Raw genomic sequence first — 13625 nt, forward strand, 5'->3', positions numbered from 1 at the left:
TCCTGATCTCAGGTGATCTGCCCGCCACGGCCTCCCAAAGTGCTGGGATTACAGGTGTGAGCCACCGCACCCGACTGGATTGTGGTAAAGATTAATTAAGTACAATATTCTTAGTATAGTGCATAACATATAGTAAATGCTATTGTGATTGCAGGGCCACTGGGTTGCATAACTCTAAGGAACATTAGTCACAGGAAAACTTACGTGAATGCCCCACCCTAGAGTTATGCAGGGTACAACCTGCGAGCTCAAATAATAGCACTGGTATTTTGCTAGCATTATTATTACACTCTGCTTAGGCCCATTTTTTCTTTTCCCTTTTTGTCCCAATATCCACAACTTATGTAGAAAAATACGAATATGTGTTGTCTGAAGTGCAAAATAAGAGAGAATTTTTGTGCATGAGAAAATCAAAGCATTTTCTATACTGTGTCTTCTTAGACATTTTCCTTAACCAAGACAAGCACAAGGAAAAGTCAGAGAATGAGAGTGCATTCATTCAAGTAGCTGACCACGCACTTGGTCCAGGACCAAATCAGTCTCTTGAGGTAAAGAGCCCGCATTTGTCAGCCTGAACACTATTCTGTGATATCCTGGAGCAAATGCGCAGTGTAGAGAGAGGTACAAAAATGGCTGCCCAGAAGTATGTCTGGTGGAATGTCCAGATTCCATCTCCAGAAACCGAGAACCTCTAATCACATAAACCAAAGAAGAGAAACCAGGCACAGTGCCATTCCCTTCTGTTGGAGCATGGAGTTTTCCTCGTCAGAAACACATAAGGATTACTGCCTTGAAAGCATAGAGGAATCAGCTCCCATCCCCATGAGTTCTAGCTGCTTCTTTTCTCTCAATCCTTACCTCAGTGTCCTTGCACGGCTTATGAGGACAGCTTCACACACACACACACACACACACACACACACACACACACACACAGAGGAACCAAGTTAACTTTACAAACTCAAATGACTTCTTCTCATACAGAATTTCTGCCTCCAAGAAAGAAGCCTTTAGAACTCATTTGACAGAAATCCTCTCAGAAGCAGAGGTTGTTTTTTCATGTTTACCACAAAGTAATCAAATAGCTGCTCACAAAATTCCAGTGAGGAAAGATGTACTACCAACCAGACGAAGGATTCTGTTCCTTTTTTTTTTTTTTTTTTTTTTTTTTTGAAACAGGGTCTCACTCAGGTTAGAATGCAATGGTGCGATCTCAGCTCACTGCAGCCTTGACCTCCCGGGCTCAAGTGATCCTCTGGCCTCAGCCTCCCAAATAGCTGGGACTACAGACACGCGCCATCATGCCAGCTCATTGTTATATTATTTGTAGAGATGGGGTTTTTGCCATGTTGCCCAGGCTGGTCTCAAAATCTTGAGCTCAAGGGATCTGTGCACCTCAGCCTCCCAGAAATGCTGGGATTACAGCCATGAGCCACCACGCCTGGCCTAGAACTCATTTTTTAACTTCCATTCCTAGATCTTTAAAGAAAATAATTGGCCTTCCTGTTAAAATTATTATACAAAGATGGCTGGATAGATAAGGATTATAATCCCTAGGACCTGCAAAGAAAAAATGGAGAACAGGAACAGTTTCTTTCATCCCCTACCACATTACCATCCTTTGCCCCCTCCCCATTGAAATAATTGCTGCACTTTGGCTGGGCACAGTGGCTCACACCTGTAATCCCAGCACTTTGGGAGGCTGAGGCAGGTGGATCACCTGAGGTCAGGCATTCAAGACCAGCCTGGCCAACATGGCGAAACCCTGCCTCTATTAAAAATACAAAAATTAGCTGGGCATGGTGGGGGCGCCTGTAATTCTAGCTACTCGTGAGGCTGAGGCAGGAGAATCACTTGAACCCCAGGGGCAGAGGTTACAGTGAGCCAAGATTTCGCCACTTCACTCCAGCCTGGGAGAAAGAGCAAGACTTGAGATTCCATCTCAAAAAAAAAAGAAAGAAAGAAATATTTGCTGCACTTTAAGCACAGAGTTAAAACCAAACACTAAGTATTGAATTGATCTCAGGTTGCCACTGCCTTACCTAAAGTTAAAAAAATAAGAAAAAGAAGTGCTGGGCACGGTGGCTCATGCCTGTAACCCCAGCACTTTGGGAGGCCGAGGCAGGAGGATTACTTGAGATCAGAAGTTCGAAACCAGCCTGGCCAACATGGTGAAACCCTGACTCTACTAAAAATAAAAAAATTAGCCAGGCATGGTGGCAAGTGCCTGTAATCCCAGCTACCCAGGAGGCTGAGGCAAGAGAATCACTTGAACCCAGGAGGCAGAGATTGCAGTGAGCCGAGATCGTGCCACTGCACTCCAGCCTGGGTGACAGAGTGAAACTGTATAGTGAAACTGTATCTCAGATAAATAAATAAATAAATAAATAAATAAATAAATAAATAAGAAAAAGAAGGAAGTAGAGGAAGAAGGAAGGAAGGGAGGGGAGGAGGAAGAGAAAAAAGGGGAAGTAAGACATTCAGTATACATGGATTACTTTCTGTAGCAAATAATAGAAAATACCACAAAAAAATCAGCTTTTCAGGGTGGATGTACCAAGGTCCACTAGAAATTTCTTCTTTTTTTTTTTGTAACAGAGTCTTGTTCTGTTGCCCAGGTTGGAGCCACCAAGTCCAACCTCACCAGAAACTTTCTCTCTCCCTACTCTGCATCCTTGGCATACCTTCATGAACAGGGCCCTGCAGTGGCTGGTGCACCTCCAGAAATCACATCCATGTTCCAGGCAAAAATGAGGCAATTAGGCCTAAAGACTTGTCCTTGAAGGGCTTTGTCTTTTTGTTGGTGAAAGGAAGCCAGTCTCAGTAGACTTCTCTCTATATCTCATTGGCAGAACTCTATAAAACGATCAGCTCTCATGAGACTTATTCACTGCCTCGAAAACAGTATGGGGAAACTGCTCTTATGATTCAATTATCTCCCACCGAATCCCTCTCACAACATGTGGGAATTATGGGAGCCACAATTTAAGATGAGATGTGGGTGGAGACACAGCCAAACTATATCATTAAGGAACTTAGAATTGGCTGGTGTCAAAGCTACACAGAAGAACGCAAAACCATTTAGGATGCTGCTCACATCCTAAGACTTCACAGTTGTAAAGAGACATACAACAATTCATTGCAGAATTCCTCGTCATCGTAAAAAATAAAAGCAGCCTAAATGTCTACCAAAATTAGAATGAAAAATAAATTTTGTAATAGCTGTATCACAAAGTACCAAGCAACAGGTTAAAATAATTAAGTTTATTATATGTACTAACAGGGAAAACTCCTCAAGACATATTATTAAGTGAAAAACAAGCTATAGAATAACAGCCATTTCATACGAGTTATATTAAAGATATCTCAAAATACTCTATATTTTATCAGGAATTATATATGTACAGACAATGATCTGGGAGGATGTACACTAAGCAGATAGTAGTATAAACATCATCTAGGAAGGAGACCTAGTTTCTAGGTGCTAGTCAAAAAGGATTGTATCTATATTGTCAGAGTTTTAATTTTGACTTTAAGAATGTATTCATTTACTGCTTGTATGATCAAAAATTAACTGTAAATATTTTCATACCTTTAAAGTAAAATATAAAGTACATTGACATACTAGTTGAATTTTTATACCTATAATGAACAACAATATTAAATAAGTGACTGTTAAAAGAGTTATACAATATTCTTAAATTATCCTAAAATACGGTTTCATAAAAATTACTACCATAGGTTTCACTTTCATATTTTATCAATTTATTAATATTTTCTAAAAGAATATTTTAGAATATATTAAGTAGAATATATTACAAATATTTAGGTATTTAGAAGTACCTAAAATGTCTCTGACCACAGGAAAGCATTAGTACTGTGGTCACATTTTTGTAGTAGCATGAAATAAGTAGGGCATTTCTAGCTTTAAGAAATAGCAATGGGGACAGGCACCGTGGCTCATGCCTGTAACCCCAGCACTTTGGGATGCTGATGCAGGTGGATCATGAGGTCAAGAATTTGAGAACAGCCTGGCCAACATGGTGAAACCCCACCTCTACTAAGAATATAAAAATTAGCCAGGCGCAGTGGCATGTGCCTGTAATCCCAGCTACTCGGGAGGCTGAGGCAGGAGAATTGCTTGAACCTGGAAGGCAGAAGTTGCAATGAGCCGAGATTGTGCTACTGCACTCCAGCCTGGCAACAAAGCGAGACTGTCTCAAAAAAAAAAAAAAAGAAAAGAAAAGAAAAGAAAAGAAAAGAAAAGAAATAGCAATGAACACAAGAAAATGACACAATATGCAACTCAGTGTGAGTCATGAAATTTTACTTAGTTTACACAGGTCCTTATGTTGTGGCAAAAATATATTAAAATAAGGTTTTAATGGAACATTTCAAAGCTATTTGATTTCTTTTCTTTTTATAATCAAGAGCACAACTGCAAGTCCCTTTTTCCCCTATAACAAAAATATTTCTGACTCAAAAATTCTGTGAAAATTTCTGCTCACTCTGTACCATTTCTTAAATATGAGTTTTACCTACACTGTTTTCTATATGAGATGATCTTGATTTCAGCCTAAAGGAGGTTTATTTAAAATACTGAGACAGTAATTTCCATGAATTACCTGTCACTATGGGGAACATGGAGATGGGAGACTAGATCAAGCCTGTTGAGATTCAAACTTGTTCTTCCAGGAAAATCAGATCTGAACTTAACAATTATACACATGAATAGATGGGAGCAGTCAAAAGTCATTTCTATTTAATGCAGAAGGCGTTAGAAAACTTATGAAGTAAATTTGCCTCCTTAATTATGTTTGTTTACACTGACTCTGAAATGAGTGTGGTTTGCATTCCTGAGCATATATGGATTGATTTCAGAGAAGGTGCTCAGAAGTGAGACAGGGATACACATGGTTTTAATAATGACTATGGATATCCTACAAAGTACGTAATCCACATAAGGATAATAAAAGACCTTTTAGTTCACTCAGTTATCTAGTTAGACAAATATAAACTCTAGCCATGCTTCCTTTGTCCGCTTAGCACACTTCTCAGGGCTCCCCTTCCAGGTCAGTGAGTTTAGGCTCCAGGAATACACACTCATTGTTATCCCAGGTAAAACATCTTTTATAATCAATGAATCATCAAACACAGTGAAGATCACTCGCGTTGTTGATATTTTTCTGCGGGATGTTCTTAACACAAGCCCCAGGAAGACAGGCAAGTGAGAGTTCAGTCCGCGTGAGTTAAGGACAATGATGAATTCTCAGAACCAAACATTCCAGCCATCTTGTCCCTCCTGGCTTCATTTTGGTCCTTTCTCCCTCTGCTACCATCCATCACTGAAGTATTTCCCACAAGGAGCCAGGTCAATTCCAGCTCTCCTAGGACATGACACAATGGTATCTTAAGGGAATGGTCTTCTCCTAAAGATTTTTCAAAGCTAAAAAAAAACATAACTAAACACATCAAGACATATTTTCCTTTCAACTTTAACTCAACTTCAGATTATTCACCAAGGCTCAAACTCAAATCAAGTTATATGTGGTTAGAGTTGGAAAAGAACCTGACAATCATCTAGTTCAAAACACTCATTTTCAGGTGGGGAATGGAGTTCAGAGAGAACACGCGATTTACCTAAGTGCACTCTGTGAGTTGATGGCCCAGTTTAGACTAGAATCTTGGTCACCTTGAGCCAAGGCCTCAAGAATTTCATGGACACCCTGACAAAAATAAAATAAAATTAGGAAGTTAAACCTTCTTCAGCAAATATTATATATTTCAATATAAACCCTAAGACAATTAGTTTGAGAACTATGTCTGTTTGGAATTTTTCTTTAATTTAACTCTTTGCCCACCTCTCATATCCCTTTAGTGAAGATATTTGTGAATGATAATACTTCAAACTTTCTTTCCTAATCATAAACATCTATTTATCTGGATAACCTAGTGTCTTATTTTTACATTATATTTGGATTGAGTGTGTGAATACTTGCAAAAGTAATATTTCTTGGACTATTTTTTGGGCCTCTTTAGATGTCCTGCTGTGTGAACTATTTGAACTAGAATATGATCATAAGTAATGGGACTCTTTCCACTGATAATATGGTTTCCATTAGAGCACAGTCTCCAGTTAAAGTTGAAAACTTTATTAGTTGAGTTACTATTGAATGATAAAAAATACTTTGCATTTACACAAAGAAAAACATATTGGAGTCCGGTTAGTTTGACAAAAGTGTGATATTTGCAGAGAGAGCCAAGGATTATCCACACAAAAGGCCAAGTTAAATAAGACACAATTAGATCTTATTTGGCCTCCTACCTCTCAGGATTCATAAACTCACATTTTTGCAAACGTGGGGGAATAAATTTCATCCTAATTGTATCTTATTTCTCTTGGCCCATCTACATTACTCACACTCTTCTGACAGGAGCTTTCAGCAAATATCACATTTTCCTGCGTCTTGCTGACCTTTTTTTCAAACTGGCTTTTCCCTTTCCTTATTAAATGTTTTTGAACAGATATCATATTTTATTTTGTTTAGAAAGGTAAAATAAAGGGTGAGAATGTATTCATCTACATGGCCCTGAGAAGAAAATAGACATCAACAACAGAATTTTTAGAAAAACATACTCCCAACCAGTTCTGAAGATTTAGACTTTGCCACTAAGAATGTACACGGCTACTAAACCTATGCTGTCCCACTCTGCAGTGTGCTATCAAAGGAGGTTGAAAAAATTCAGAGAAAGGAATCAAAACCATCAAGACTTTTCTTTACACAATGAAAAAATTTAGACCAAAGGTTTAAAGTTCAAAGGTGCTATATTAGTCCGTTTTCACACTGCTATAAAAAACTGCCAGAGACTGGGTAATTTATAAAGGAAAGAGGCTTAATCGACTCACAGTTCAGCATGGCTGGGAAGGCCTGAGGAAACTTATAATCATGGCAGAAGGCAAAGGGGAAGCAAGCACCTTCCTCACAAGGTGGCAGGAAAGAGAATGAATGCAGAAGGAACTAACTACCAAACAGTTATAAAAAACATCGGATCTCATGAGAACTCACTATCATGAGAACAGCAAGGGGGAAACTGCTCCCATGATTCAGTTACCTCCACCTGTTTCCCCTTGACACGTGGGAATTGTGGGGATTATAGGGATTATAATTCAGGATGAGATTTTGGATGAGGACACAGCCAAATCACATCAGGTGCTGAATGTCAACTGACCCGAAGTGATATAACACATTACTACACTTCAAGAGGACTTGAAGTTGCCAGGACTCCCCTCTAGGATGCCTTACGCTCCTAGCCATTGTCTCCACATCAGTCCCCAGCTCTGCTGCCTCTTATCTACTTTTTCTGTTCTCAAGTTGCCGAGACGCTCATGAGAAAGACACAAAGTGTGTTGATGGGGCCTACTGCAGGCTCATTCACTCTGCTGTTGTGTAGGAGACACTCCTGGGCTTTGGCGACACGCAGGCTCTCATCTCTAGGCTCTTACAGGCTGCCCCTGGCCATCTCATCCATCCTCACAGCCTCAAGTGTCTTCTCTTGGTTCCTTATGCCACAGCTGCCTGTACTGAGCTGGAAAGTCCCCTGAGTATCATAACCTCTAAATCTGAGTATAAGTTCCACCACTTACCAGCTGATTAACCATAAGCAAATTATTAAATTCTCTGCTTGTCACTTTCCTCCTCAGTTAAATCAGGGTAATAATCTTTATTATGCAAGGCTAATAGGAAACAATTATATATGGTATACATAGTATAGTGTCTAGGACATCATACAGCAAGAAGAAGAAAAACTTCAACATGATTTGGCCAATTTTTCCCCTGCTTTCTGTTTGACTCCTTAATGCATTTCTCACAGCAGCTACTCCAGAGCTAGGTGTGGTGGCACGCACCCATAGTCCCAGCTCTCCAGAAGGCTGAGACCAGAGGATCACATAAGCCCAGGAGTTCAAATCCAGCCTGGGCAACATAGTGACACACCTTTTCTAGAAATAAAAATATTATTAAAAAATTTTAAAGAAGCTACTGCAGAAAGCTTTCATAGCCTTAAGATTCTCAGTTTTCTCACTCTCAACCCATTTGATCAGTACACATTGAGATCAGCCATCTCATGTGTGGTTCCTAGCCTCCTCCTTCTGCTGTCCCGACACCCTCCTCAAAGCCCAGAGCTGCCCAGCACCTTCACTCAGATGTGTCCTTGTAGCTGTCTCAGAGGGAGAGGCATCTTTACACCGTACCCAGGCTTCCTTCCTTCCTTCCTTGGTCTTATCTCACACCTGATGTTTCTATCATATCTTACTTTCTTTATCTCTTGTATGTTAGTAAGTTAATGAATATTTATTAATGTAGGTTTTCTTCCCACTCCACCAGTTCCTTCTCCACTCTACAGTTCTTCAAGTATTCTTATTCTAAAATACATCTCTGGGTTCTTCTCTCCTCTTGAGCTAGTACTCTGATCTTTTGCCACCAGGTCCCCACACACTGCAGCAACAGGTAGGGATCGGGAATCAGGCTTCCCCTTCCCTTTACCAGCTGTGTGTCCTTGGACAAATCACTGAACCTGTCTGTGCCTCAGCTTTTTCATCTGTAACATAGGCGGGAGGGAATAGGTTTGTTTTTATGACTAAATGAGTTAATTCATCCAAGCAGCTAAAACCTAAAATGCTTACTTAGTTCATAATAAGTGCTCAATAAATGTGGGTCTCCTCGCCCATTGCTTATACCCCCCGCCTTCTTGCCACTCCTCCTCCATCCCCAGAGGCTGGAGATTTATTTCTTAAGGATGCTAATGGCTTCATGATCTCAAAATGGAACATCATTTCCCACTTTCCTTCTCATTCTTCTTAACCTTCTTAACCTTTGTGCAGCTTTGACAAAGCTAACATCCCTCTTACTGGAACATCCATTGTCTTGGGACAAGGAAGGAAATAATTGATACGTTTTTCCTATGACCCTCTCCTACCCAGGCCATGAGACTTGACACTAGCACTGCTCCAAGGGGGCAAGAGGGAAGTTTCAGGAAGGAACTAGGAACAGACACTAATTTGGGTCTTTTAGTCAAAAGTCTTTTTTTTTTTTTTTGAAACAGAGTCTCGCTCTGTCGCCCAGGCTGGAGTGCAGTGGTGTGATCTCTACTCACTGCAAACTCTGCCTCCTGAGTTCACGCCATTCTCCTGCCTCAGCCTCCCCAGTAGCTGGGACTATAGGCGCCCACCACCACGCCCGGCTAATTTTTTGTATTTTTAGTAGAGATGGGGTTTCACTGTGTTAGCCACACAGTGATCTGCCTGCCACACAGTGAACCGCCTGCCTTGGCCTCCCAAAGTGCTGGGATTACAGGTGTGAGCCACCACGCCAAGCCTAGTCAAAAGTCTTGGCAGAAAGTTTGTGTGATTCTTCACCCCTTGCCTCAATTTGGTCCTCAGAGTTGAAGAAGGAAGGAAATCCAGAGGGAAATGCAAGACAGTTAAGTATGGGAGCCCTTTGGAAGGAGATATGGAACATGTTCCCCACCTACACCCATCAAGGCTGAATCTACAAAGAGCAGGAAACTGGAAATAAAGCCATCACAGGATGACACAGGCCTCCAACAAAAATTTTTATGGCCCCAGAGTGTCACAGTAAAGCAACAGGAAGTTTCCCAGGCTCCTCATTCCCCTTTCCCCAGAGGGATAAGGAAATACTGAGAGTAAGGCCAGAAAATTCCCAGGGGTCTCATGGGCATGCTGAAAGGACTCCCCTGTGGAGGGCAGCGTAGACTATGGGATTAGAAACCATCTGGGATCACAAATATCTCAGAGGATGCTAGTGAGGAGAGAAGCCAGCTACCAAAACCCATGACCATGGTGCCAGTGTGAAACCCTACCAGGCCAGCCCCACATCTCTTCCAATGGCCCATAAACTACATGCCACACAGAAGAAAAAATGATAGGCAAAACAAAGCCCCACCTAGACTGTCAGCTCCCTGAGGACACAGACCATCCTACTGTTCTTTGTCTAGCTTAGTGCTTTACAGATACGGATAAATAAATTTCAGCTGAATTCATTGATTACCTTGTTTCCTTTTCTGTCACCCTGAAATGGCACAAAAATCATCCCCCCCATCTTTTTTTCCTTGTCTCTTCTTAAATAATGTATTTAAAAGCAATATTGGTTCTGAATAGATGAGGAAAGGCTATGAGAGAACAAATTTAAGCATCAGAACAGGACAGCTAGAAACTGACTCTGGAATCTTCAATAAATAAGTAGCTTGAACCACTAGAGGGAGTGTGTACAGAAATGGATGAAATAGGATACAAATTGTGCTATAATATTAATTGAGAACCATAAATCTATGACCAGGCAAGATTCTCTTTAAAAAAAAAAAAAAAAAGTAAATACTTTCAAAAGATAGGCTGTATGGAATATGTCATATCAAGCTATTTCTCACCAAACAAAAGCAAAATTTAAACACTAGTTTATGCTGTGAACTTTTAAAAATATTAAATATAGGCATTTGTAGTTCTGTGCCATTCAGTCCTAAATGGCAACTTAGTACATGCTAACCAAGTCAACAGCTCAATCTTACTGTTGTATTTTAGAACTTTTCAATAAAAAGCCATACATTAAATGTATCGCATTCCTCATTTCAAAATTTCAGGAGAAACTTCAGTGAGTCATCATTTTACACTTGAAGAAAAACAGACCCAGAGTAGTTCATCAAATTATCCAAGGTCTTATATCTAGCTAGCAGATGAACTTATATCAAAAACTTTAGTCCTATACGGATAGAAAAGCGTTTTAAAAATCCAGAAAAGGAGTCACTCGGCAGATTCCCTTTGTAAGACTCCTGCCTTTGTTGTGTTTGTTCTTGAGAAGAATACTCATTCTTTAGTGTTTTTTCAGATCAAAATGGCTCCACACCAACCTGGCCAGGGTTCTCAAGGTTACAGAAATTTTGATTCATTTACACAGCTATTTCCCCAGGTATACATGAGCTCCCAGGAGGGCCGAGAAGGTCAGGTTCTAGGGTCTACCACCATCCCCCTTTGTTTTCTTCTTAATTCTGGCCCCAGGCATTGCTTCTGTCAATTTTAAGCATCTGGTCATTTTACTCCACTGGCTTTGTTACCTTTCCTTACAACTGTGGTTTGGTCTGAGCTACCTCAGTCTATCCCAACAGATTTCCCTAACTTGAGTCTCAGGAAAAAAAAAGTTGGGGCCTTGATACCTTCCCTGTCAGAGAAGCTCTGGAATTCTTAGGCAAAGCAGTACACTCTCTCTACATGCTCTACATTGTGGAATTGTCAGGATGAAGAGACATCCTAAGAGAGAAAAAAATGTGTGGTTACAAACTTTGGGTAGAGCAATGTAAATATCTTGCCTTACTTATAATAAAAAAGGAAGATTACTCAAATGATTCTGACCTTATGACAAAATTACTTCATATTGACTTGCTTTCTCCACTAGCAGTGCCAGATACAGTATTAAAAGTCTCAGCTCCCCAACTGCCCACTGTATGTCGATATAGGATGAACCTAATTTTACGTACCATGATACATACAGAAAAATTCGGGAATAAAAACATCAAAATTAATAGATAATAACTGCTCTATTTAGACAGTTGGGCAAGTATTTTCTTCCTAAATAATTCGTACACTTATGTATCTGTTAAAAAAGGGTTTTGGCTGCAAGTAATAAATACTCAATAAGGCTGGCTTAAACAAAGAGTGGTTTATTTTTCTCATATAACAAGCAGTTCTTCCAGAGGTTGTTCTGGGCTTGGTTCAGTGGCTCAGGGGTATTATCAAGAATGGAGACTCTTTATCTTTCTTCTATTATCCTTAGTACATTAGCTTTTCATCCTTAGGCTTTCCTAAAGGCCCCAAATACCTCACCCTGTATCTCATTGCCAGAACAGTGTCACATGACCACCAGTATCTGCAAGCAAAGGGGAATGGAATTACTATCATTATCTTAGATCCAGGACAAGGGCAAATGGTTAGGATGATTTTGTTGTATACAATCTGTGTATGTCGTTCCACCTCAAACAGTTGCTACGCACCTCTTGGAGCTGCCCTGATCAAACAATGGCTCTGTAAGTGAGGGGAAAGGAAAGAATAACTATTGGATAGTCAATTAACAGCACTGGCCATAGCTTTCTTCTATAATTTACCCTTTTCATGTTCCGTCATAGAGGTTCAATATGATTTTTAAATATGCCTACTAATATGTCATTGATTTCTGTCTCTGATGAGTACAGAAAGTCATCAGTCCCTAAGAAAGACTCAAATCCTTTTTTAAAATGTGTGTGAGCATCTTTCCCCAGAAAAGCAGACTTTTCCTTCCTACTCATTTCTCTATATATTTCTGAAAGTATGCAATTTCAGTGGTCGTCATTTAGTTATATTTGCAATTTTTTCAATTTTCCTGAACATTAAATCAACCACCTACTCTTTTCTGTGACAGAATCAATGTGTGGATTCTCTCATTAACTTTGAGATGCCCTTCCCTGCTACACATAAAATTTTGTGGGTACTAAACCAATGAGCCTTTTCCATTCTCCATGATAAAATTTACAGTCATTGTCATGTTAATGGAAAAAACTTTCTCTGAAGCTTGGTATTTCAGTATAAACAAAACAAGCAACCTCACACATTTCTCCCTTCTTTTATGTCCCTCACATATACTGAAAGAAATTTCACTCAACCATAAAGTGAAATATCTGCTAGCACTCTCCAGACAGTAATTGTTCTTCCATATTATACGCTGCTGATACAATATCCAACGTTATCGGGTGACGAAGGGATTGTTTTTGTTTTTGTTTTTTGTCTGAGACAGAGTCTTACTCTGTTGCCCAGGCTGGAGTGCAGTGGCATAATCTCGGCTCCCTGCAACCTCCACCTCCCAGATTCAAGCGATTCTCCTGCCTCAGCCTCCTGAGTAGCTGGGATTACAGGTACGTGCCACCACACCTGGCTAATTTTTTGTATTTTTAGTAGAGACGGGGTTTCACCTTGTTGGCCAGGCTGGTTTTGAACTCCTGACCTCAGGTGATCCACCTGCCTCGGCCTCCCAAAGTGCTGGAATTACAGGCGTGAGCCACCGTGCCCAGCTGACAAAGGGATTCTGTTAATTGTTCTTTCTGCTTTACTTCTGATCATAATAATTATCTTTACTATCATAAGTGCATTTAAAACTTTAATAGTAGTGTAATTTATACTTACTTTTTCTATAAGGATTGAAGTTTTCAATAAAGCATTTGTATATCTGTCCTCTCCTTAAACTAGCAATTTTGTCCTGGAAACATTATTTTACCATTGTTCTTGGCATTTTCTATTGGTATACCAACAAAATTGCTATTTTTCTTGAAATACATCAATGGCTTTATGCCACTATATAAAAGTTTCATAATTGATAATGCACCAGGAATTAGGAGCAAATGGACTGCCAGTCTGATTAAATCTAATATTCAAATATTTACATTATTTATTTATTTATTTATTTATTTATTTATTGAGATAGGGTATCACTCTGTCACCCAGGCTCAGGTTGGAGTGTAGTAGCATAATCATAACTAACTGCAACCTCAAACTCCTGGGCTCAAGTATTCCTCCTGCCTCAACCTCTGGA

At 39.9% G+C, this 13625-nt stretch overlaps 1 long non-coding RNA gene across 6 annotated transcripts in view; it reads right to left on the reverse strand.

The window, feature by feature from the left end:
- Positions 1–10416: 10416 nt before the first annotated feature.
- LOC103885369 overlaps positions 10417–13625 on the reverse strand; it is a 39039-nt gene continuing 35830 nt past the window's right edge. For all 6 annotated transcript variants that reach the window (XR_002522710.2, XR_002522711.2, XR_004183812.1 and 3 more), the window contains one exon: positions 10417–11933. This is a non-coding gene — a long non-coding RNA (uncharacterized LOC103885369). The remainder of the gene's footprint in view (positions 11934–13625) is intronic.

Source organism: Papio anubis, chromosome 5, assembly GCF_008728515.1.
Source record: "Papio anubis isolate 15944 chromosome 5, Panubis1.0, whole genome shotgun sequence".
NCBI classification, from domain to species: Eukaryota; Metazoa; Chordata; class Mammalia; order Primates; family Cercopithecidae; genus Papio; species Papio anubis.